General features: G+C 54.8%; 1 protein-coding gene across 1 annotated transcript in view; it reads right to left on the bottom strand.

The window, feature by feature from the left end:
• The window catches only part of SORCS2 (sortilin related VPS10 domain containing receptor 2), a gene marked incomplete in the record, with an annotated part of 482914 nt that overhangs the window by 332336 nt on the left and 127693 nt on the right, over window positions 1–22885 (bottom strand).

The following is a 22885-nucleotide window of genomic DNA, read 5'->3' as shown; positions in this document are numbered from 1 at the left end:
CCAGCCTGGAGCTGCAGGCCTGGACCCAAGGCATCACGCCAAGATTAAACCTCTCATTGCAAATCAAAGAAGGATTTGTATTTCTCTATCTTCCCCGGACAGAGCTCATATTAGCTCAAGGAATCTTCTTAAAAAGTCTCGCTTCGGAAAGGTTAAGTCACCTTGAAAGAACAAAATTATCACTCAATTAGCAGTGCTGCCGATTAGCGATTAGTAACACTCTAAGCGCGCAATTAGCACCTCCTTCAATCCAGTTCCTCAGCGAAGTGCCCCAGCCTCCGGAGTCTGGAAGGAACTCCGATAACCACCTCAGGGACCTCGCAGCACACATCAGTTACCATCAGCTGAAGTTTTAGACAAACTTTCAGGATCTATGAGTCTGTTATCTGCTCTGTCCCCTCATTAAACAACCCAAATGTTCACATCTGGGATGAGGAGCCAATAGAAATGCCAATATGCACAGGCTTTATACTTTTAATTAGATTTTTCAAATAAAAGAGCAAAGGCCGGGCCCTGAAGGCAGATTTGAGCTGGAACCTTCCCGAGTCCCAGGGGCAGGCAGTCAGAGACACAGAGCTGGAGATATCCAAGCAGACGGAAGGTCACAGAGCAGCCAGGGCCCCCGCCAGGCCCTGGAGCAAAGGGAGGGGGCAGGGTTCGAGCAAGCTCCAGTCCTACCCCAGTTCCCTCACTTCTACACGGGCTCAGAATGACCTTTCAGTTCATTGGAGAGATTCCCCGAGATCATGGATATAAAGTGTCTGGCCTGCACTGGGGCCGAGCAGCTGGCTGGCATGTCTCCCCCTGAATGGACTCAGGCCCAGGACCGCAGGCCCCTTCAGAAACCCCAGGGCCATCCATTCACAGACACATGGGCTCTTCAGAAATCATTCCTGGTGCCACTCTGTGCCCGGGGCCGTCTCAGTCCCAGAAGACGTGGCTTTGAGAGAACAGACTAGTCCCCCTCTCTTGTTAACACTGCAATGCATGCAGAGGGGCCACTAAGGATTGAAAGTTCGTGTTCCCCTAAAACTCACGCGCTAAAACCCTAACCCTCAGGTCATGTGTTAGGAGGTAGGGCCTTTGGGGTGATGAGGGTTAGACAGGGTTATAAGGGTGGGGCCCTCATGCTGGGGTTAGCACCCTTATAGGAAGAGGAAGACAAGAGACAGCTCCCTCTACATGATGAGTACACAGCAGGATGGTTAACAAACCAGGAAGAGGGTCTTAACCTTGCCCTGAATCTGCCCAGACCTCAATGCCAGTCTTCCAGCCCCAGGAACTGTGAGAAATTAACATCTGCTACGTAAGCCCCTCTGTCTGTGGCATTTTGTTACAACAGCCTGAGTATACTAGGACAGGCCAACGCAGAACAAAGCGATAGATAAGCCCGGTACACACTGCGTCAGATGGCGACAAGCTCTGGGGGGAAACAGCAGAGAAGGGGCCAGATCTGCGGGGCGGTGGCCCTGAGGTCCGGGGAACAGCCCTGCTCTGGGTGGTCCGACGAGAGACCCTCTGAAGTGATGATAAAGGCCTGCAGGAAGAAGCAGGCATGAGAAGACCGATCCGAGCAGAGGAAGTCAGCGCAAAGGCCCTGCGGCAGTCAGAAGCTCGGGGGCCCAGTGGACAGAACGGAGGCCCGAGTGGCTGCGAGAGGGGAGACCCTGGGGAGAGGGGAGAAAGAGAGGTCCAGAGGGGGTGCAGGGCTGTGAGGGACCCCAGGGAAGCAAGCCCACCTCCCACCAGCTGGCCTGGGCTCCTTGATTTCCTGATCTCACTCGGGCAAGGAGAACAGACTGGAAAGAAGGAAGCGCTCGCTCTCCCCCAGAGGCCATTCCCTTCTCCCCCAGGACTCACAACAAGGCCACATTTCTGTCTCCCTGGAAGTGGAGTTGAGCCCTGGGGCAGAAAGTGGGTCCCCTCCTTCAAGTTCCTATTCCCACTATTCCAAGCGTTTAGCGCCTGCGCTGGTAGCGTGTCCCTGGCCCTGGGTTCCATTCATAGCTGCCTCCAGTGGACCTACGCTTTCGATGTGCGCCCCCTCCTTCCCACCCACACAGCGGGAACAGGGGACTCTGGACTGGAGGACACAGCAGAGAGACGCAGGCTGAAGGTGCCTGGTCTCCGTGCCACGCCCTGTGGGAGCCCCAGCCCCCTAGGACCACCCAGATTGGTTGCTGCAAAAAGAGTAAGCACTTAGAGTCTAAAGCTTAACTTGCAGGGACTGGTTTGTTACAAACCTACCCCGGCTGATCCAGACTGTGGGACAGAGCTATTTGTCCACAGCTGTGGGAAGATCATCCTAAACCCGAAGAATATGTCCCAAGGCCCGGGGAGGCCCCAGGGAAGCCTGGGGGACACCATAAACCCAGAGGAGCAGAAAGGGGTTCCCTGGAGGGTCTGCCTGAGGTAGGGAGGGGAGAGGGAAGGGGGGAGGCCTCACCTTAGTGTGGCTCCTGGACCCAACTCAGGGTCCCTCCAAGTGAGCCCAGGGCCCCTCCCACAACTCGGGAATTATGAAACCAGTAGAACATCATTAGCTGGGTGGGTAAAGTGTTGAACAGATTGAGTGTTGTCAGTAAAATGAGGGACTGTTTTTCTGTGTATGTTTGTGTTTTCCTATCACTCAATATCGTTTGGAAACAGAAGATGAGGCTGGGAGAAACAAACGCTGATAAAAGCCACATACTTTGCATGGAGGCACCAAACATCACCGACAGTAAACCTCCCCATCGAGTACAAGGAGTCAGTCGACCATTTAGCTGATTAATCAGGTCGATCCTGGGTTTTCAGGTTGCCGTGGAGCTCTGATTTTCCACCGGAGCCCCGAGGCCCCACAGGCTGCAGGTCCGTCCACAGGGTCCCTCAGCTCCTCCCTCACTCACCTTGCAGCCCTGTGTGGCGGAAGAGGGGCAGGGGGCTCCCTCCAGCCCGTTGGCCAGAGGCTTGGAGGGATTAAGGGCAGTGGGCGCAGTGAGTGCAAGCCACAAGTTCACGGTCATGGCCCCCAAGCCCACTTAGCAGCAACGTGGTCCAAGGCGAGGGCGATATGCCAACGTGAGTGGTGAGACTAGGGGCACCCCGAGATGTGAACCCCAGCCTGGGGCACCCCGACAGGAATGCAGGTGGTCCCATGCTGGCCCAGCACTGCCGGGGACCCTCCTTGGTCTTGCCCAGGCCCCATCAGTGTCTCCCCCTTACCTGCTCCCCCAGAGCAGCAAGCAACGTTAGTGGGCCGGCCCCATGTTCAGAGGGGTGCCAGGAATGGCGGCTGGGCTGAGCAAAGAGATGAAGGAAGCCGACCCCTGGGGTACCTTCCTACGTGAGCTCAACTCTAATAACGAGATTAGCGATTACAGTCGCAATTAAGAGCAGTGAATTTTTCAGAGCCAATTAAAAAAGCAATTGTGGCCAATAATCCTTTGTGAGTAAGGCAGGAGAGAAGGCTTGCATGCGGCCTTGGTGGAGACCTCTACAGCCCCAGCCCTCCTGGTGGAGCTGACCCAGGCCCCACCCTGACGGCCTCCGGGGTCTGGCCTTTGGGCTCCCTCCTCCACAGTCCTCTGGGTCCACCCAGCGGCCCCCGAGCTCCTTTGAAACATGCCTGCCTGACCCTCTGAGCAGCTCGCTGGGCTCTGCAAGCCCTTGGGGAGCCCAGCTGCACCCTGGCACTGAGCAGGCAGCCTTCAGGAGGTCACTGCCAGGCCGGGATGTAGGGGGTCAAAATTCCCAAGCACAGCATCGGATGCCCTACCAAACCTGCCCAAGGACTCACCCCATTGTCCACATATCATAAGCTCTTTTTCCCATTGAAAAGTGAAAGTGAAAGTCGCTCAGTCGTGCCTGACTCTTTGCGACCCCATGGACTATAGCCTGCTAGGTTCCTTTGTCCATGCAAGTATATGCTCCAGGCAAGCATACTGGAGTGGGTAGCCTTTCCCTTCTCTAGGGGATCTTCTCAACCCAGGGATTGAACCCAGGTCTCTTGCATGACGGCAGATTCTTTACCATCTGAGCCACCAGGGAAGCCCACTGAATGGTCTTCCAAGTGTCGTTTAAAATTATTGACCATTGATGATAACAAGAAGTCAATCAGCTTACTTCAAGACAGTCCAACAGTAGGGCACTGCTGTCATCTCCTGCTTCGTGACACCATAAATAACACCGATGTGAACATCCTCGCTTGGAATGCTTCCTGACTGCGAATGATCTGGTGTCTTCAGAGAAATTCAGAGTAGGGCTTTCTCGTCACAGGGCAAGTGTGCTTTCTTAAAAGAGCCTGCGTCAACTCACAGCAGGACAGAAACTGGAACCACCTGGAAAAGACCCCTTGCGTTGCATTTCTGCTCCCCTAGGTGCTACCTTTGGAGAAGGCAATGGCACCCCACTCCAATGCTCTTGCCTGGAAAGTCCCATGGACTGAGGAGCCTGGTAGGCTGCAGTCCATGGGGTCACTAAGAGTCGGACACGACTGAGTGACTTCACTTTGACTTTTCACTTTCATGCATTGGAGAAGGAAATGGCAACCCACTCTAGTGTTCTTGCCTAGAGAATCCCAGGGATGGGGGAGCCTGGTGGGCTGCCGCCTATGGGGTCGCAGAGTGGAACACGACTGAAGCGACTTAGCAGCAGCAGCAGCAGGTACTACCTTTGATGCACGTGCTTCCAGCCCCTTTTTAAAAATCTGCCACCAAGGCATCCAAGAGAAGAATAATGTGTGGATAAAATGTGTGTGGGGGAAGCAAAGGGATGTACGATGGGTTTACAAAGGACCCCTCAGGGTATTTAAAATAGAAAGGCTGGGATGCTGCGGGGACAGCCTGAGACTGCCCAGTATTGTCAGCTAGGCGGAGGACCCTAGCCACTCCCCTGCCCCCTTGCCCAGGCCTGGGAGGAAAGGGCAAGAGTGTTGGATGGGCTGGAGCTTGCATGCACATGTGCATGTGTGCATGCTAAGCTGCTTCAGTCGTGTCCAACTCTTTGCGACCCTATGGACGTAGCCTCCAGGCTCCTCTGTCTGTAGGATTCTCCAGGCAAGAGTACTGGAGTGGGTTGGGCTGGAGCTTGAACGTCAGCAGCTCCGCTCCGCTGCCTCTGGGCCTCGGCTTCCCCGTGTAAACAGCTCCTCTCTCGAAAGCCTGTTGTCAAGATGAAGCATCTAATGTACTCAGAGTGCTAGCTTAGCAACTGGCACATGAGGTAGCTGCTCCATGAAGCTGAGTTTCTCGTCTGTAGGGCTAATAAATTACACATATGGAGAAGGGTGTATATCTCGGCATCCTCTGTGTAGGACCAAGGAGAATGCTAGCATCATATTCCAAACGTGATTCCGGTGACATAAGCCCTCTCCTTTTTGCTTTCTGATAGCAAAAAGGCAGAAAAAAGATGACTGTTAAAAACATGGTGGGGAGGAGGGTATGTCCCTGGTGGTCCAGCGGTTAAGAATCCACTCCAGTGCAGGGAGTTCCATCCCTGGTCGGGGAACTAGGATCCCACATGCCGTGGGACAACTAAACCCACAAGCCACAGCTGCTGAGGCTGCGCACTCTGGAGTCCACACTCCACAACAAGAGAAGCCTGTCCAATGGAACAGAGAGCCCACGCACCAGAAGGAAGACCCAGCACAGCCGAAACCTGGAGAAATAAAAACTATGAAAATAAAAACAGAGAATTCAAAGCTGTTCTCTACCAGCCATGTGATTTGGTCCAGTTCCTTAGCATCTGGAAACTTGTTTCATCAACTGTAAAAACAGGGGTTTGATAAAGGAGCCAGGCTTTGAGGGGTTTCTGCAGGGTGGGGAGTTGAATACACAAATGCACCATGAACATCCGATTCCAGTGTCTGACATATTGTCAGAACTTAAGAAATATAAGCTATTTTTATTATTCCTCAAGTTCACAGAAGAACTTCCTCACACGATTTGCTTTCTCGGAACGAAATCCAATTTCCTAATTCTTGTGAGAGAGCCAGCAGCGCTGGAAGAATGAGCTGCCTGAAGGATACGCAGTTAGCAGTGAGTCATTTCCCCAGGAATTCCGAAAGGGTGACCCAGGGAGGCCAGCTGATCTCACTTCACTGTTCAGCCTCACAGACAGGACCCTCTCAATTAACTCCATGTTGACGGCTAATCTTAGGACGTCATTAGATAATTGCAGAAAGCATCCTCACTCCAGTTCATCAGGACTGGTTCCCTGTTCATTTCATGCGAGCCACAAAAATGTTGTCCTTTTGAACCAGCATGGTTTCTGGGTGTTAATCGCAAGTCTATTAGCACAGACACTGTAATAATGAATCGAAATTTACATCGTGCGTAATCTCATTAATTGTGTGATCATATCGAGCTTGACAGTTTTAATGCATTACTATGGGGAAATAGTCTAATACACGACATTAAAGATCTTATCAAGGTTAATTTGCCTTAAAATGTTGTTACTACATAATTTTTCATCTCCGTCTTAGATGCTGTGGTTCAAATACATGCGCTTTGATCTGGGGAGAAGTATCCACACACACCCACAGAAGCAGAGTAGCATTCCTCACCTCTCAGGGGAGAAGGGAAGAGTGGAAATAAGCACGGGATCTGGAACCACTCAGGCGAGCTTTTCGGTTCTGCTTGTACGTGCTGTGTGACTTTGGGTTAAGTGCTGAAACCCCCTGGGCCTTGAGTTCCTCATGTGCCAAGGGCTACAAGAAGCCCTGTTTCACTGGATTGTCATGAGGCTGAAACAGGTGCATAGCAGGTCCAGGAGGATGCCTGACACATGGCAGGTATGTTTAATTCTTATCCATCATTGCATTGTCAACACCTGGCACAAGGCGCGGCACATGGGAAGTCCACTGGAAAAGGATCCAGGGTTGCCAAGGAGACCACACGCAGAGACACAAGGATAACCTCGGCGGAAAAGCCGGTGACAAGTCAAATCCCCAGCGGGGGAAACGGGGCCAGGTGCCCCATTTCAGACAAGCAACCTTGAGCGGTCCCACACACAGAAGACCTGGGGGAGCTGCCCTGACAGCCTTCCTCAGGACAAAGGCTGTATCTTAAATCCGTTCTGCTCAAGAAGCTTTCATACGGCACCCAAGTGGGCTGGGCCAAAGCTGTCCTCAAACACCAGTGTTTCATGTTTGTAGGTGAAGACAGTGCTCATGATAGGAATAAGAATAATGAATATTAATAAAGTATTTCTCATAGACATGCTCTTATTTTTGATCAGCAGAGATTTCCAGGGTTCCTAAGACTATGTACAGGCGCCATGTTAGGTGCTGGGCGTACAAAGCTGATTAGGTGTGACAAGCTCGCTGGCTCCACTGTTCTTTCAAGAAGTTAGAGTTTGATGAATGTTGTGATGGGGAAAATAAAAGGAGTCACAGGAACTCACAGCAGGAGAAATGGGTGCCAGTGAAGATCTGGGAAGACCTCCTTGGAAAAGGGACAATTAAATGAGGCTGCAGGAGAAGCATCAATTCTGCAAGAAGACAGAGCAAGCACAAATGTGTATGCGCCTAACAACACAGCCCCAACGCGGGTACAGAAAACCAGAGAGAACTGCAAGGAGGGAAGGTAAATGGGACAATCACTGCCAGAGCTTTCAATGCCCCACTTTCAGTAATGGTTAGCACAGAAGATCAGGACAAGTCCAGAAGCCTGAGCGACACCGTCAACCCACTTGACCTAACTGGCATTTACCAGACTCTCAATCCAAAGACAGTGGGAAAAAATGGTTTTTTCTAGGACACGGGGAACATAGTCTCACATACGAGTCTGTAAAATAGAATTTAATAAGCACAAAAGGGTTGAAGCCATACAAAATATGTTCTTTTGACCACGATGGGACCAAATTAGAGTTCACAACAAAAACAAATTTAGGAAACCCCCAAACATTGAAAAATAAGCAATGCACATCTCAACACCCATGGATCCAAAAAGAAATCACAGGGAAAATTAGAAAAAATCCAGACCTGAATGAAAACAAAACACAACAGATTGTAATGTGTGGGAGGCAGGTAAAACAGTGTGAAGGGAAAACGTAGAGCTCCAAATGCTTATCTTAGGAGGCAAGAGAAATCCAAAATCAGCCATCTAAGCTCAAGAAGCTACAAAAAGAGGGGAAAAATCAAACCCAGAGTAGGCAGAAGGAAGGAAATAATAAAGAGCATGGAAGAAGGGAATGAAATCGATGGCAGAAGAGCAATAGAAAGAAATCAATGAAACCGAAAGATCGTTCCTGGAGAAAATAAAGAGACATGATCAACGTTTAGCTAGACTGACTTTGAAGGAAGAGAAGGAACTGGCCAGAGAGAAGATCGCTGGGAGAAGATGAAGGGAGAGAGAGAGGAAGGAAGTATTCCAGGCAGAGGACTAACGAGAGTAAAAACGCAGAGACGAGAGAGCAGGAGGGGCATGGTGACACTCCAGAAACTGAAGCGTGGGGTGGGGGGAATCCTAAAGTCCCGAAGGTCTTGTGGCTGTGTCAGCGTGCTTCAGGTCAGTTCAGTCGCTCCATCGTGTCCGACTCTCTGCAGACCCCATAGACTGCAGCACGCCAGGCTTCCCTGTCCTTCACTGTCTCCTAGGACTCGCTCAAACTCATTCCCATTGAGTTGGTGATGCCATCCAACCAGCTCATCCTCTGTCGTGCCCTTCTCCTCCTGCCTTCAATCTTTCCCAGCATCAGGGCCTTTTCCAATGAGTCAGCTCTTCGCATCAGGTGGCCAAAGTATTGGAGCTTCAGCATCAGTCCTTCCAGTGAATATTCAGGACTGATTTCCTTTAGAATGGACTGGTTTGATCTCCTTGCAGTGCAAGGGACTCTCTAGAGTCTTTTCCAACACCACAGTTCAAAAGCATCCATTCTTCAGCGCTCAGCTTTCTTTATGGACCAGCTCTCACATCCGTGCGTGACTACTGGAAAGGGTGCTTAGATCACCTCAAATGTAATAAGCCATCGCTTGAAGGTTTTAAGCAGAAAAGAGACACAGTCAGAGGTTTTTATGGTCACTTCATCTCTAAGATGGGAAACTGAGACTTGGGGTGGTCTTGGGAGTTGCCTGAGGTCACACAGCTGGCCAGTGGCATTGCCAGGGCACATAGTCAGCGACAACTAACAAGCCAGTCATCTTGGATGGAGCACTGGAAGGGCAGTTGGGAGACCCCCAAAACGCCATCCATCGCTGGTTCTTGTGTTAGTTGCTCAGTCGTGTCCAACTCTTTGAGACCCCATGGACTGTAGCCCACCAGGCTCGTCTGTCCATGGGATTCTCCAGGCAAGAATACTGGAGTGGGCTGCCATTCCCTTTTCCAGGGGATCTTCCCAGCCCAAGAATTAAACCCACATCGCCCACATTGCAGGCAGATGCTTTACCGTCTGAGCCACCAGGGAAGCCATCACTGGGGGTGGCTGTACTGATGGGGCTGCTGGCAAAGCTCCTGCAGCTCCTTCCCACCACGGCATGCACGATTCTAAATAAAGACAAGTTCTGCTGTCCTGGAATCCTATCTAATCTGTGTTTTGTAGATTTATATTGGTCTTACGAGCACATCACAGCTCAGCCTTTCCTGTGCCACATACTACAAAGTTTTAAAACTTCAGAACAGATGCCAAGCAGGAATAAATACCACAGTCTCCGCTTTCTGGAACATGCTTCTGCAACTCCCAAGTTCTCGGAAATTCAGGCCCTGTACCCGATCTGAGTGACATTTTTATCACAGTATAAAATTATCACTCATCCTCCTGGAATCTCTCCTAGTCCTTGGAGGGAGAGTCACAGTGCATTTCCCCAGCCAGGGACCCAAAGCAGGGCAGATGACACCCCAGGCCCCTGGGAGCCGAGAGCAGCTGGAGGAACCCAGCAAGGAGGGGCCCACAGTGTCAGTGTGGTGGGGGGCCTGGGTGGCCCCCAGAGCTGGAAGGCAGAGCCCAAAGCTTCCAAAACCTCTGTGCAGATAAACTGTGAGTCTGGGTTGGGGGAGCTGGGTAGGCATGGAAGGGGCCTTTATGAGCTTTGCAACATCAGCCTCGAGAGTCCCTTGGACAGCAAGATCAAAACAGCCAACCCTAAAGGAAATCAACCCTGAATGTTCATTGGAAAGATTGATGCTGAAGATGAAACTCCAATACTTTGGCTACCTGATGCAAAGAACTGACTCATTGGGAAAGACCCTGATGCTGGGAAAGATTGAAGGCAGGAGGAGAAGGGGGCGACAGAGGATGAGACGATTGGATGGCATCACTGACTCGATGGACATGAGTTTGAGCCAACTCTGGGAGACAGTGCAGGACAGAGAGGCCTGGAGTATTGAGTCCATGGGCTTGTAAAGAGTCAGACACAACTGAGTGAACAACAACAATATCAGCCTCATTTCTAAGCCAAAACCCATGTTTCCAATTACCCGTCAGCCTGCTCTCTACCTCCTGCCCGTGTCTGGAGAGGGCTTGCTGGTCAAGGGTGCATTTCTGCCCCTCATTTCTTGCGTCTCTCAGTCCCTCGGGGGCAGGGACCACCCAGTGCCAGGAAAGTTGAGCAATGCAGGGGTGGCACCTGTCTTTGACATACCCCCTCCTTGCTGCCCCCAGCTCCGATGCTGCCTTCTGCAGTGTCCACTAGGTCTCTTCTGGACTCCAGCTGACCAGGGCGGACCCCTGTTGTGATATAACAGCACCCTGACCGTGACTCTCTTCTCCTTCCAGCCAGAAGGTAAGCCCTGAGGGTGCTGGGCAAGTCACCCACTTTTCCTCCGTTTCTAGAATCTTCCATGGGATAAGCAAGAGGCTAGGGCCTCTTGCTAGGGCCTGGAGAACCCAAAATCTCTGCTCTTCAGGACCTGATGACTCAGCAGAGAGAGCTCACTGAGACCTCAGATCCCAGGGGGAGGGGAAGAGTAGGCACCATCGTACTGGCTGATGTCCTGAGGTCCCTGCGACTGTCCAGCAGCAGTGGTTTTGCATAATGGACGGCGCAGGGCAGAGGGTGTCAGGACCCAGCATCCAAACCATACCATCCCCCCCCACCCCCGCCCAAGGCACGTCTACACTCACAGGCCTGAGGCAATGAACATCTGGGGCAGCTGCCGCGGAGGATCACCAACTCCCTCAAACTTTACAGACGGCCACTCGGATTTTGCTGGCCACGCCACCTCCCAGCTTCCTGCCTCGGACTGGCCACCAAACCTGGAAACCTCACACTGCTCCTAACGAGACCAGTCTCCACCCCTCGGGGACGCAGCTGTGGCCAGGCAAGGTGCTGTGTAAGTGGAGAACCGCTTCCGTTCGGAATATGCCGTGTATCAACTCTCTGAATCCTCCGAACACGACACACACAGGTACTAGTATTATTAGCCCTATTTTCCAGATGGGGAAACGGAGGCAGGCAGGTCGGGAAACGTGCCCAGAGTCACTCAGGTAGGAATAGCCACTCTGGGCTCTGCAGCTGGAGCCAGACAGCTGGTTCTCTGCGCTGTGCCACTTATGTAGGTCAAGTTCCTCTGCAGAGGGGGTGGGAGAAGAAGACTAGCTCCCAGGCACCCTTCATGTGCCAGGCGCAGGGCTGTGCTGCCCGCATCGAGTCACACCCGCCCCCTCCCGGTATCAGGACAGCTTCATCTACCTTACATACGCCGAGGCTCAGACGTGTCACTCAGCAGAGTGTGTGGACATACCAGGAGCCAAAATGAGACCCCTGGTTGCAAAGTTCCAGGTACAGTGTTAACCTGCCCCTCACTGCTCAGGACAGCTCAGACCACCCAAATCTGTCCAAAACCCATGTTCTCAGAATCCCCGTGAGTGCCTGGGAATGTCTGCAAATGGCACAGTCAGACCAGGCTTGCGCCTGGCGCTGTCGTCTGAGCCGAGTGATCCTGGGCCAGACCCTGGGCTTATCTGAGGTTCAGGGTCACTTGGTCCTGACTGCAGAGTCGTCTGATGGGAAGAGCCCCAGCAGAGGACGATGCAGAGAAGCTGTCAAGCAAACGTCGCCCTGTTCCCGCCCCCACCCTTGCTTCCCCACACCCGTCTGCAGCATCCTTCCCGTGTCCCTCAGATCCATGTGCTCCCACGGGCCCCTCCTCCAGGCTGGCGCGCAGGGCGGCAGGCGTCTCCACCTTCACGGTAACTGCGTCTTCTTCCTGCCTCAGCACCTGCGATTCACCGTTAAAGATGCCACACCCGCTCCATCGCCCCGCTCATGGCTCTGGGGGTTAACGACCGATGCCGTGACTACCCACGTCAGCGGCCAATTACCCCTCCCGGGCCATTTCTTTAAGGCAGATTACTTTATGCGAACATTTATAGGGGACACGTCATTACCCAGGCTTCAGAAATCCTTCAGGGAGGGAAGTCTGGGAAAGGGAGGATGAGAAAAGTCTCGCGCTGCTGGCTCTGTGTGCTGAGCTCCAGAACACCGAGCGGGCTGGGCCAGGGGCCCTGCAGGTCACCCCGCACCCCACCCCCCACCGCCCTTGCAGACCCACGTGTCCAAGGACTCCAGGACATAGCCTGGCCTGCCAGACAGCTGCCTCAGGGCATTCCCACTGCACCCCACGCTCAGCTCTTGTTCGCTGAATGAAGACCAAGGAAAGGAAGCCAGTCACGCATCCCCGTTGGATCCATCCAGGGCTGGGTGCATCGCTTGAGAGGCCAAATGCAAAACGAAGATGCAGAACCTTGTTAAGAAATGATTCAGAACATCAAGACGGTAGCACCAGCCAGCATAAACTAGACACCAGGCCCTCCCATCAAGGGTCCCTGAGCATGGGCCCCCCCAGAGCCCAGGGCTGGGAGCTGAGGGTGGGCAGCTGCCCGACAGCCCGGTGGGCAGGTGGAATAGCCCTAACAATGAAACGGGAAGTACTCTCTAGAGGCTGGGGCGCCCGACGACCATGCAGTCCCTGCAAACCGGCCCAGCCCAGCCTCCCCGACTACAGTGGCACTGGGCACGCTGACACACCTCTCCAGACAGTCCTGTGCGGGGCTCAGGGGTCACGCAGGCCCGGGTCCAGGTCCTGACCCAGCCTCTTACTACCTGTGGGGCCGAGGCATTGTAAATCTGCCTCCCAGCCTCAGTCGCCACATCTATCAGATAAAAATGTGAGCGCAGACTTCTGTGGTGATCCAGTGGTTAAGAATCTGCCAGCCAATGCACGGGGGACATAGGTTCGATCCCTGGTCCGGGAAGATTCGACAGGCCGCAGAGCAACCAAGCCCGGGCACCACAGCTCCTGACGCCTTGTGTGCCTGGAGCCTCTGCTCCGGAATGAGAGAGGCACCGCGATGAGACGCCTGCACAGAGCAGCGAGAGCAAGCCTGAACACAGCAATGCGGACCCCGTGCAGCCAGAGTGAGCAAAACAGGGACAAGCAAAGCAAAGATATGGGCGTCAGCTTGCAGGCACTTCCAGGTCCTTGCCAGGCGGCATTGGCAGGCCCAGCTTCGTGCTGGGCACCCGGGGGCCCGTTGTGAGTCCACAGCACCGAAGTCGCGACCCCTGATGCCCAGCGAGGTCAGGGCAGCTGTGGCAGGCTAGGCCCAGCTGCTGTAATCGCCGTGCCTGGCAGGGCCCAGCCCTGCATGGTAGAGGGAGCAGAGCAGCCCTCCCGGCTCCCATCAGCCTGTACCTGCCACACATCCCCACCTCGCTGGGTGCCAGCCTGCCCAGGTGGGCTGCAGGGGACAGGGGCAAGCCCAGGAAAGGGAGACACCCAGACAGCCTGTGGTTGTTTTCACTCGAAATCAACACCCCGGGAGCCCTCACCCATCTCCTGGGAACACAGGAGCGAAAATTCTTTGAAAAGCCCAGCGGGCAACTCTGTTTCAAAGTCTCTGCCCCCACCCCCGCCGTGCCCCGGCCTCACCCACAGGGCGCCTCCTGCCCTCCCTGAGGAGCCAGGTCTGCCTCGGCCAGCCCGGGGGTCTCTGGGGATCCTGTCCCATTCCTCCACCCTTCAGCCCCGTTGCTGGCTGCCCCTCATGCTAACATCCGAGTCAGCACCAGCTCAGCATCCACACTGAGTCCTCTCTGGCCCCGGCCAGGGCTTTCGCCTCTCCGAGCCTCAGCTGCTCATCTGAGCAGGTGGTAACTGCCCCTGGCAGCTCCTGGCTGCGACCCAGCCTCAGCCCAGGGTGGCTCCTCCAATTCTTTGCCCTAGACCCCCACTCCCTCTAGGAGACAGTCATCCCACGAGTTCCCAGCCCCCAAAGTTGCAAATATGGAGACAACTGAGCTGGTTTTTGGTGGCTCGGATGGTAAAGAGTCCGCCCACAACGTGGAAGACCCGAGTTCTATTCCTGGGTCCGGAAGATCCCCTGGAGAAGGAATTGGCAACCCACTCCAGTATTCCTGCCTGGACAAGCGCATGGATGGAGGAGCCTGGCGGACTACAGTCCATGGGGTCACAAAGAATCAGACACAACTGAGCGACTTCACTTGATTAGGAGTTGAACTGTGACCCCCAATTCACGGGAGAGCCCTAACCGCCAGCACCAGAGAATGTGACCGAATATGGAGATAAGGTCTTTACTAGGGCGATCAAGTTAAAGTGAGTTCCATAGGGAGGGTCCTAACCCGATATGACTGCTGTCCTTACAAAGAGGGGACATGGGCACACGGGGGGAAGATGTATCGTGTGAAGATAGAGGCAGAGATGGGGGCAATGCCTGAACAAGCCAGGGGACCCCGAAACTTGCCAGCAAACCCCCACCAGCTGGGGGAGAGGCTGGGACAGATTGTTTTCAGCCTCAGAAGGAGCCCAGCTGGCCGGGCCAGACTTTCGCCTCCAGGCCCAGAAGAGAGGAAATTTCGGCTGTTGAAACCACTCAGCCTGGGGCCCTTTGTTACCTAGCTCCGGCAGATGGATACAGACCCCGGGTCACACTCTGGTTGGGAGTCGTGTTCCTGGGTCGTGGGACAGCTGCCCATGGGTCAACTGCATGGACCTGCTTCCTGGCAGAGGGCCGCTTCTCCAGGACAAAGCTGCTGACCGCGCCAGGGGAGGCTTGGGCAGGTGGCACTGGCCAGTCGATGCTGGACTTTCTCTCCAGCTGGCCGACACTCCGTCCGCCCGGCACCCCGGGGCCACTCCCCTAATCCAGGCTGCAGCACAGTGACAGGTGACAACACCCAGGGTCACACATGAGGCATCAAAGTCGCGAGGATCAACCTCCTGGGAAGCCCCCAGGAAAGCTGGGGAGGCCCCTCTCAGAAGGGGTCTTTGTGGGGGTGGCCGAGGGGCGCTGCTGTGCCCCCCAGAGTCTGCCCTGCAGCAGCCCGGCGGGTCTGCGGGTCTCCGCGTGTTTTCCGTGGAGGCAGCGGCTCCTGCTGTGGGAAGGGCTTTGGGGGCCGCGTGGGCCACATGCTCCCCAGAAGCTGCAGACATGCCCCCCGCAGCAGCCGCACAGCCCCAGGAACTGTAAAACCATCACGCCAGCCGTCTGGTGCCCTGCCACTCAGGATTAAATAAATGGACTCCAACTGTGATTGAGGCGGCGCATAAAATATCTCAGAATTAATTTTTAAAGAATAAGTGAGGGCGTGAACATTTTATGTGTGAGCTGAGGGATGAGGACAGCAGCATTGGGGGGTTGGGGGCGGCGGGGTCGGGGAGGGGCAGGCCAGAATGTGCTGCAGAAAGAGCACTGGACCAGGAGTCCCTGAGCCTTCCACCCTGTCCCGCCTCTGCGTGACTCAGCCTCGGTTTCCATGCCGGCTCAGAGGGACTCGGACCAGATGGCCTCAGCCTGTGAGCTCTGTTCAGCACACACTAGACAGCCCAGCAGGCTGGTCGCTCAGTCAACCAGCGTGCACAGGGCCCCTTCCATGTGCCAGGCTCCGTGCTGCCTCCAGGGAGCTCAGAGCCCTGGAGGAACCCCACAGCAGGGTGGGGGTGGGGCATACAGGCAGCCGCAGAGTGTCTGTAGAGACCCACAGGCGACCCCACGGGGAGCTCGCAGGCCAGGGAAGGGTGTTTCCAGTAGGGGGACAGCACGTGCAAACGCAGACCTGCAGAGAGGACGCTTGCTCCGGAAACTCCTAGGAGCATCCAGGGGCCTGGAGGGGAGGCAGGACGAAAGGCTCAAGGCCGGCTCCTGGGGGGCCATGCACGGCCTGCCAAGGCGTGTGGACCTCACCACACATGCTGCCGAGGCCACGCAGACCCTGATCTTCCATCAGGATTTAGAGCCTGGTAACCGTTCTCCGAGGTGGCGTTAGCGGTAAAGAACCCAGCTGCCAATGCAGGAGATGCAAGAGACACGGGTTCGATCCCTGGGTCGGGAAGGTCCCCCGGAGAAGGACATGGCAACCCACTCCAGTACTCTTGCCTGGAGAACCCCATGGACAGAGGAGCCTGCTCGGCTACTACAGTCCGTGAGGTCGCAGAGAGTCGGACACGACACGACTGAGTGTCTGAGCACTCAGGCAACCGTTCACACCACAGCCAGGCTGCAGAGCCGGCCCCGTCACTACAGTGAGGAGCCACTTCAGGGGCTCCACGCCATCTTCAAAGTCCAAGCCCCTTCCTGTAGCTGGAAGGCACTGCAGGGCCTGCCCACCAGGCCCCTGCCCAGCCACTGGATTGCCTGCCAGTTCTTCCAACAGGTCAGGTTTCCTCCCACCACAGGGCCTTTGCACTTGCAGCCCTGCCCCTTCCCAGCTCCATGTGAACGCCCATCACATATCCATCCACAGGCCACGTTCCCAGGAAAGCCCTCAGGTCCAGCCCCTTCCCCTCCCCGACACACTCTCCTTCCTCTTAGCGGCAACCGCTATTGTCAACAATTACCTGTGCGATTATCTGGTTAGCGTTTCTCCCGGCCCCCAGCCTGCATGTTCCAGACAAGCAGGAACACACCCTCCCCCTCAGAGTGCTGCACGCCGGCCCTTCGCACCGGGTCCCCACAGAGCAGGCATTTGTCAAATCCTTGTAAGTGAATGAACACATGGACGAATGAGTGGATTAATGAAAACCCCTGTGACCCCAATGCTTTGAAATTCTACAGGGAATGTCTGTCTACAGGAGTCCTCGGGTAGGAGGGAGATCCCACAGGGCTCTGATGTGTAGACAGGAGCTTGTCAAACTAAGCCTTCCTTCCTCTTTAGCCACCAGTGTTTATGAAACTGACCACGGAATTCTCCAGGCAAGAACACTGGAGTGGGTAGTCATGCCCTTCTCCAGGGGATCTTCCTGATCCAAGGATCAAATGCAGGTCTCCTGCATTGCAGGCAGATTCTTTACTGTCTGAGCCACCAGGGAAGCCCATTTATTAAGCTTCCCTGGTGGCTTGGTGGTAAGGAATCTGCCTGCAATGCAGGAGATGTGGGTTTGATCCCTGGGTCAGCAAGATCCCTGGAGAAGGAAATGGCTACCCACTCCAGTATTCTTGCCTGGAGAACCCCATGCACAGAGGAGCCTGGTGGGCTACAGTCCACGGGGTCGCAGAGCCGGACACGACCAAGTGACTTAGCACTCGGTGCACAGCGTTCACACGGCCCTTTGACCCCTGTCATTTCAGTACTTGCTACCTCCATGCCAGCCCTAAAGGCCTTGATTCCTGTTTCTCAGGCAGGAACAGGGGCAGCTTGGTGATGAGTCCAGGTCCGGGGCCGTCCATCCCAGCTCCGCGCTCTTTCTGACTCAGCCATCTGGGCCTTGAGCCCAGAGCACAAAGATCCTCTGAACTCTGGAAGCTGCCTCACGCCTTGGGCTTCAGAATCGCGCCTGGGGCCAGTTGCTCTCAGCATCTCCATGAGGGTCTGGGAGGACCCAATAACCCCCGTCCTGGCAGACAAGAACCCTTCAGCCCCTGCTTGCCTGGATCCTCCTGGCCCAGGCCGTGGCCCTGCACCTCGCTCCCTCCCCAGCCCCGAGGAGGGACTACAAGAGTTAGGGTCTCCTGGCCAACCCCGACCCTGGGAGCGCAGTCATCACAGGAAAGCTGGGCTCACACTTCCTCCCAGAAGCTCCCCCATCCCACCAGGTCACTGAACTACCTGCCAGACACACTGTCACTTCCCTTCCGTCAACCAAGCAGGGGTGGGGTGGGGGGTCACAAAAAGGTAGGTGGGGCCTTCTCTAGCTCATCTAGCTTCTTCCCTGGGGAGGCGGGGTAGCCCATCCCCTCCAGGATGGGAGGGAGACCCCCGCCCACACCCTCAGATGACAGCACGTCAGAGCACAGAACAAAGCCGTTGTCACCCATCTGAGACTTCAGATTAAAAAGTGGACCGAGGGGCCTTCCTTGGCGGTCCAGTGGGTAGGACTCCATGCTTGCACTGCCAGGGCACAGATTCTATCTGTAGTTGGGAACTAAGATCCCATAAGCTCCACGGTATGGCCAAAAAAGATAATTAATGAACTCCAGTGAACAGCTAGGCTTGGGGGAGAAGTGAGCTGTCATCAGTTCAGTTCAGTCGCTCAGTCGTGTCTGACTCTTTGCGACCCCATGAATCGCAGCACGCCAGGCCTCCCTGTCCATCACCAACTCCCGGAGTTCACTCAGACTCACGTCCATCGAGTCATCAGTTACCTTCCCCGCAAACCCAAGTGGGCAAGCCAGGCACTGCCAACCCCAGGTGGCAGGGGGCAGAGCTGAGACGTGAGCCAGGCGGCCTCTGAACCCAGCAGCAGAGGTCCCCGCCCTGGCCTCCCCGCCTCCTCGGCCCTGCATGGGCCCCAGGCACCCCTCCTTGCAGGAAGAGCCATTGGACCATCGGGCTGGGAACCCGCATCTTCTAGCCTCGCTGAGCCTCACCCTTTTCACAAATGAACGGGCTAACACAGCCCAGCGGGAGACCCGCCCAGAAAGCAGGCCGGGCGCTGTGTGCCTTTAAGGGTGGAGGGCTGCTGATGCCCAGTCCTGGAAATTCCAGCCCCATCTGTCTCCAGCAAGACACACCTGCCATCCTGAAACGGCCTCCTCCTGTTTACAGGAAGCTGAGGAAGCGGGCGAGAGCAGGAGGGAAGCCAAGCAGCCAGTCCCCCAACTGGGGAGCGGCAAGAGCCCGGCGATGGGGAGAAAACGGTCCCCGGGGATGGGGGGGTGGGGGCGGCGCTGATGAAGGGACTTCCAGGAGGAACTGCTCTCCCGTGTTTTAGTTCCAGGGGAAATGTTTGGGTTATCAAAGCACCCTCCCTCCCTGTAAAATTCCCTTCTCTCCCAGGGGAGGGTGCAGAACAAAAGCAAGACTTCTATTTTCTACCTTTCCCAGATGAAGCAGAGACCCATACAAAACCCACTAAAAACAAGACATCTCTTACCCTGTTGTTGGGACTCAGGGGCTAAAACAGGGCTTCCCTGGTGGCTCAGATGATGAAGAGTCTGTCTGCAATGCAGGTGACCTGGGTTCAATCCTTGGGTCAGGAAGATCCCCTGGAGAAGGGAATAGCAACCCACTCCAGTATTCTTGCCTGGCAAATTCCATGGATGGAGGAGCCTGGTGGGCTACAGTCCATGGGGTCGCCAAGAGCTGAACATGACTGAGCGACTATCACACTACTACTGCTAAGGTACTACTAAGGATTCACTCAGTCGTGTCCGACTCTTTGTGACCGCGTGGACTGTAGCCCACCAGGCTACTCCATCCATGGGATTAAAACAGCATGGAGATGAGAAGAGAAGGGCGGGGTGGGTGGGGAGTGTTCTGGACAAGACTTCCCAAGAATTTTGCCCTTTCCAGCGTGAAGGTGGATTTGACCTTGGCACTGTTTGCCAGCTCTGGGCTGGGTGAAGCAGTGTGGATGCCCTCTGTGTGAAATGCTCCGTGGCTCCCCACTGCTACCAAGATCCAGCTCAAAGTCCTTACCCTGGCAGATGGCGTCTCAATCCACCTCCTTCGCTTTATTTCCTCCTAACCTCCAGCCACAGAGCTCTCGTCTCTGCTCCGGACAATGCCTGGTACTCTAATGCACACTGTGCTTTCTACCAAGAATTTCCACAGCCACCAGCTTCATCAGCCAACACCTACTCATCCTACAAAGCCTGTTCAGATGTCACCTCTGCCATGAAGCCTTCCTGAGTGCGGCCGGAAGACTAGGTCCCTCCCTCTCTGTGTCCCCGGGCACTTTATCATCGCTACCACCCAAACACAGTGGGCCACCATGGTCTTCCCCTCCCATCTCCCACAATGGACAGTGAGTTCCAAGACGGCAGGCACTGTGTCCAGCTCTGCTCTGTATCCCCAGGCCTCGGACACATCTCCGTGGCTTTAGTCCCTCTTGTTTGTGGTCCTAGACCATGTGGCCTCCTGCAACAATCAGTGAGGTCCAGGTCACCCTAGTTGACTAAGCCCAGGATTCATGTGCATCTATGAAGGGCTTAAAATTACTCATAAATAAAGTTCAGTTATGAGACTGTCCACTCACTTCACTACTCATCCAACCGTCTATCCACCTAACCTGGAACTCCCTCCTGAGGCCCTTTTCCTTGCCAGTCACGACTGCTGCTCTGGATTCCCCAGACTCCACCAGGCACCCATGGTCCCCAGGTGGCCCTGTCAGGCCCTCATCATCCATCAACACATCGATCCATCATCCATCCATCCATCTACCTATCCACCATCCATCTACCCACCCATCCATCCACCCACCCATCCATCCTTCCATCTGCCCATTCATCCACCATCCATCCCTCCACCATCCATCCATCAACCTGTCCAACGTCCATCTATCCACTCATCCATCTATCTATCCTTCAACCCATCCACCATCCATCCATCCACCCATCAACCTATTCACCATCCAACTATACATCCACCCACCCATCGATCCATCATCCACCCATCCACCCATCAACCCACCCATCCATCTATCCACCATTCATCCATCCCTCCATCTACCCATCCATCCATCTACCATCCATACATCAACCTGACTGACATCTATCTATCCATCTATCTATCATCCCTCCATCCACCCATCCATCCATCTACCATCCATACATCAACCTGACTGACATCTATCTATCCATCCATCTATCATCTATCCATCCACCCATCCATCCATCTACCATCCATACATCAACCTGACTGACATCTATCTATCCATCCATCTATCATCTATCCATCCACCCATCCATCCATCCATCAACCTATCAGCTCATCCATCATCCATCTATCCACCCATCAACCTATCTACCATCCAACCATACATCCACCCATCCATCCCTCCATCCACCACCCATCCACCAATCTGTCCAACATCCATCTATCCATCCATCCATCATCCATCAATCAATCCATCCATCCACCCACCCACTCATCCATCCCTCCATCCACTCATCATCCATCCTTCAACCAACCCATCAACCCATCCACCAACCATCCATCCATCCACCTATCCATCTATCCATCCATCCACCACTCATCCATCCCTCCATCCATCAACCCATCTATCAACCCATCCACCCATCCATCTATCCACCCACCCAACACACATTGCTTGAGCAACTACTATGTTCCAGGCCCTGTGCTAGGCCTGGGAAATAAACACAAAAGACAAGTCCTGGCTCTCACAGAACTCACAGCCTCAAGGGCTTGACAGACAACAAAGAATAAGAAGGCATGATGAGGGCTTGACAGGGCCACCTGGGGACCACAGTGCCTGGTGGAGTCTGGGGAATCCAGAGCAGGAGCCTCCCTTGGAAGGAGGCTGGGCACAAAAGGAACCCCAGGACAGCTGCACTGGGGTGGTGGGGGAGGGTGATGAGGGAGAAACAGGGCCAGGACCAGGGCGGGAACAGGGAGGCTGTGATGGGGAGGGGGCATCACGTTTGCAGGGAGGGGGCTGCTCTCAGGCTCTGTACCTGAGTGAAGACCTCCACACAGTCAATGCAGAATCCTCACCCTGGGAAGACTCTCAGGGGCCAGGGTTGTCAAGAGGAATAAGACGATGGGAAAGTGAAAAGAAAGTGAAAGTTGCTCAGTCGTGTCTGACTCTTCATGACCCCATGGACTATACAGTCCATAGAATTCTCCAGGCTGGAAGACTGGAGTGGGTAGCCTTTCCCTTCTCCAGGGCATCTTCCCAACCCAGGGATTGAACCCAGATCTCCCACATTGCAGGCAGATTCTTTACCAGCTGAGCCACCAGGGAAGCCCAAGAATACTGGAGTGGGTAGCCTATCCCTTCTCCAACGGATCTTCCTGACTCAGGAATCAAACTGGGGCCTGCTGCACCGCAGGTGGATTCTTTACCAGCTGAGCTAAGAGGGAAGCCCAAGATGGTGGGGGCACTGAGACAACAGTCCAAAACAGCAGGAGCCACAGAAGGCTCTGGCCCCGGGACGCGTCCAGCCGGCTCTGGTTTTAGGATGCTCTCCTGGCAGCCTGGAGGCCAGACCAAGGGGGCAGAGACGGTGGAAACCTCAGCTCAAAGACCAGGCCTGCTATTTCCCGCCCCAGGAGGTGTGAGCTGGTTTCTCTGCCAGATTCAGGCCCACAGCTTTCCTGGGCCCCTTCTCCAGCCCAGCTCAGTGAAGAAGAAATGTTTGGACAGAAAGAACACTGACCGCAAGATACAGCTTCATGTTAAAGGCATTCCATCCACAAGCTGCTTCCTTATTACTTTCAGATGGTTTGAAAGAACCAGCTTGGAGCCTTCGGTGGGGAAACACGGGCCGTGGGGTGGGGGCTACAAAGCAGAGGCTGGATCAAGCTTCAGGGAAACAGAGGTGCACAGGTCAGGGCCCTGGCTCCGTTTTGGAGTGTCTCCTTTGCGCTCTCTTGAGCCCAAGAGGAGGTAGGTTTAGTGCGAGAGCCGGCCAACCCATGCCCCCCGCGACACCAACATCTCATTTGAAAACAGCCACCGTTTTTGCGGAACAAATGACCTCAGAGAAGCCGGGAGGCACCCAAAGCATTTGATGGAGTCGCCGGGGCTGCTGTGGCATCCAGCAG

Source organism: Capra hircus, chromosome 6 (assembly GCF_001704415.2).
Source record: "Capra hircus breed San Clemente chromosome 6, ASM170441v1, whole genome shotgun sequence".
NCBI lineage: Eukaryota > Metazoa > Chordata > Mammalia > Artiodactyla > Bovidae > Capra > Capra hircus.
Note: the sequence above shows the minus strand (reverse complement) of the source record. Positions and strands in the feature narration are given on the sequence as shown.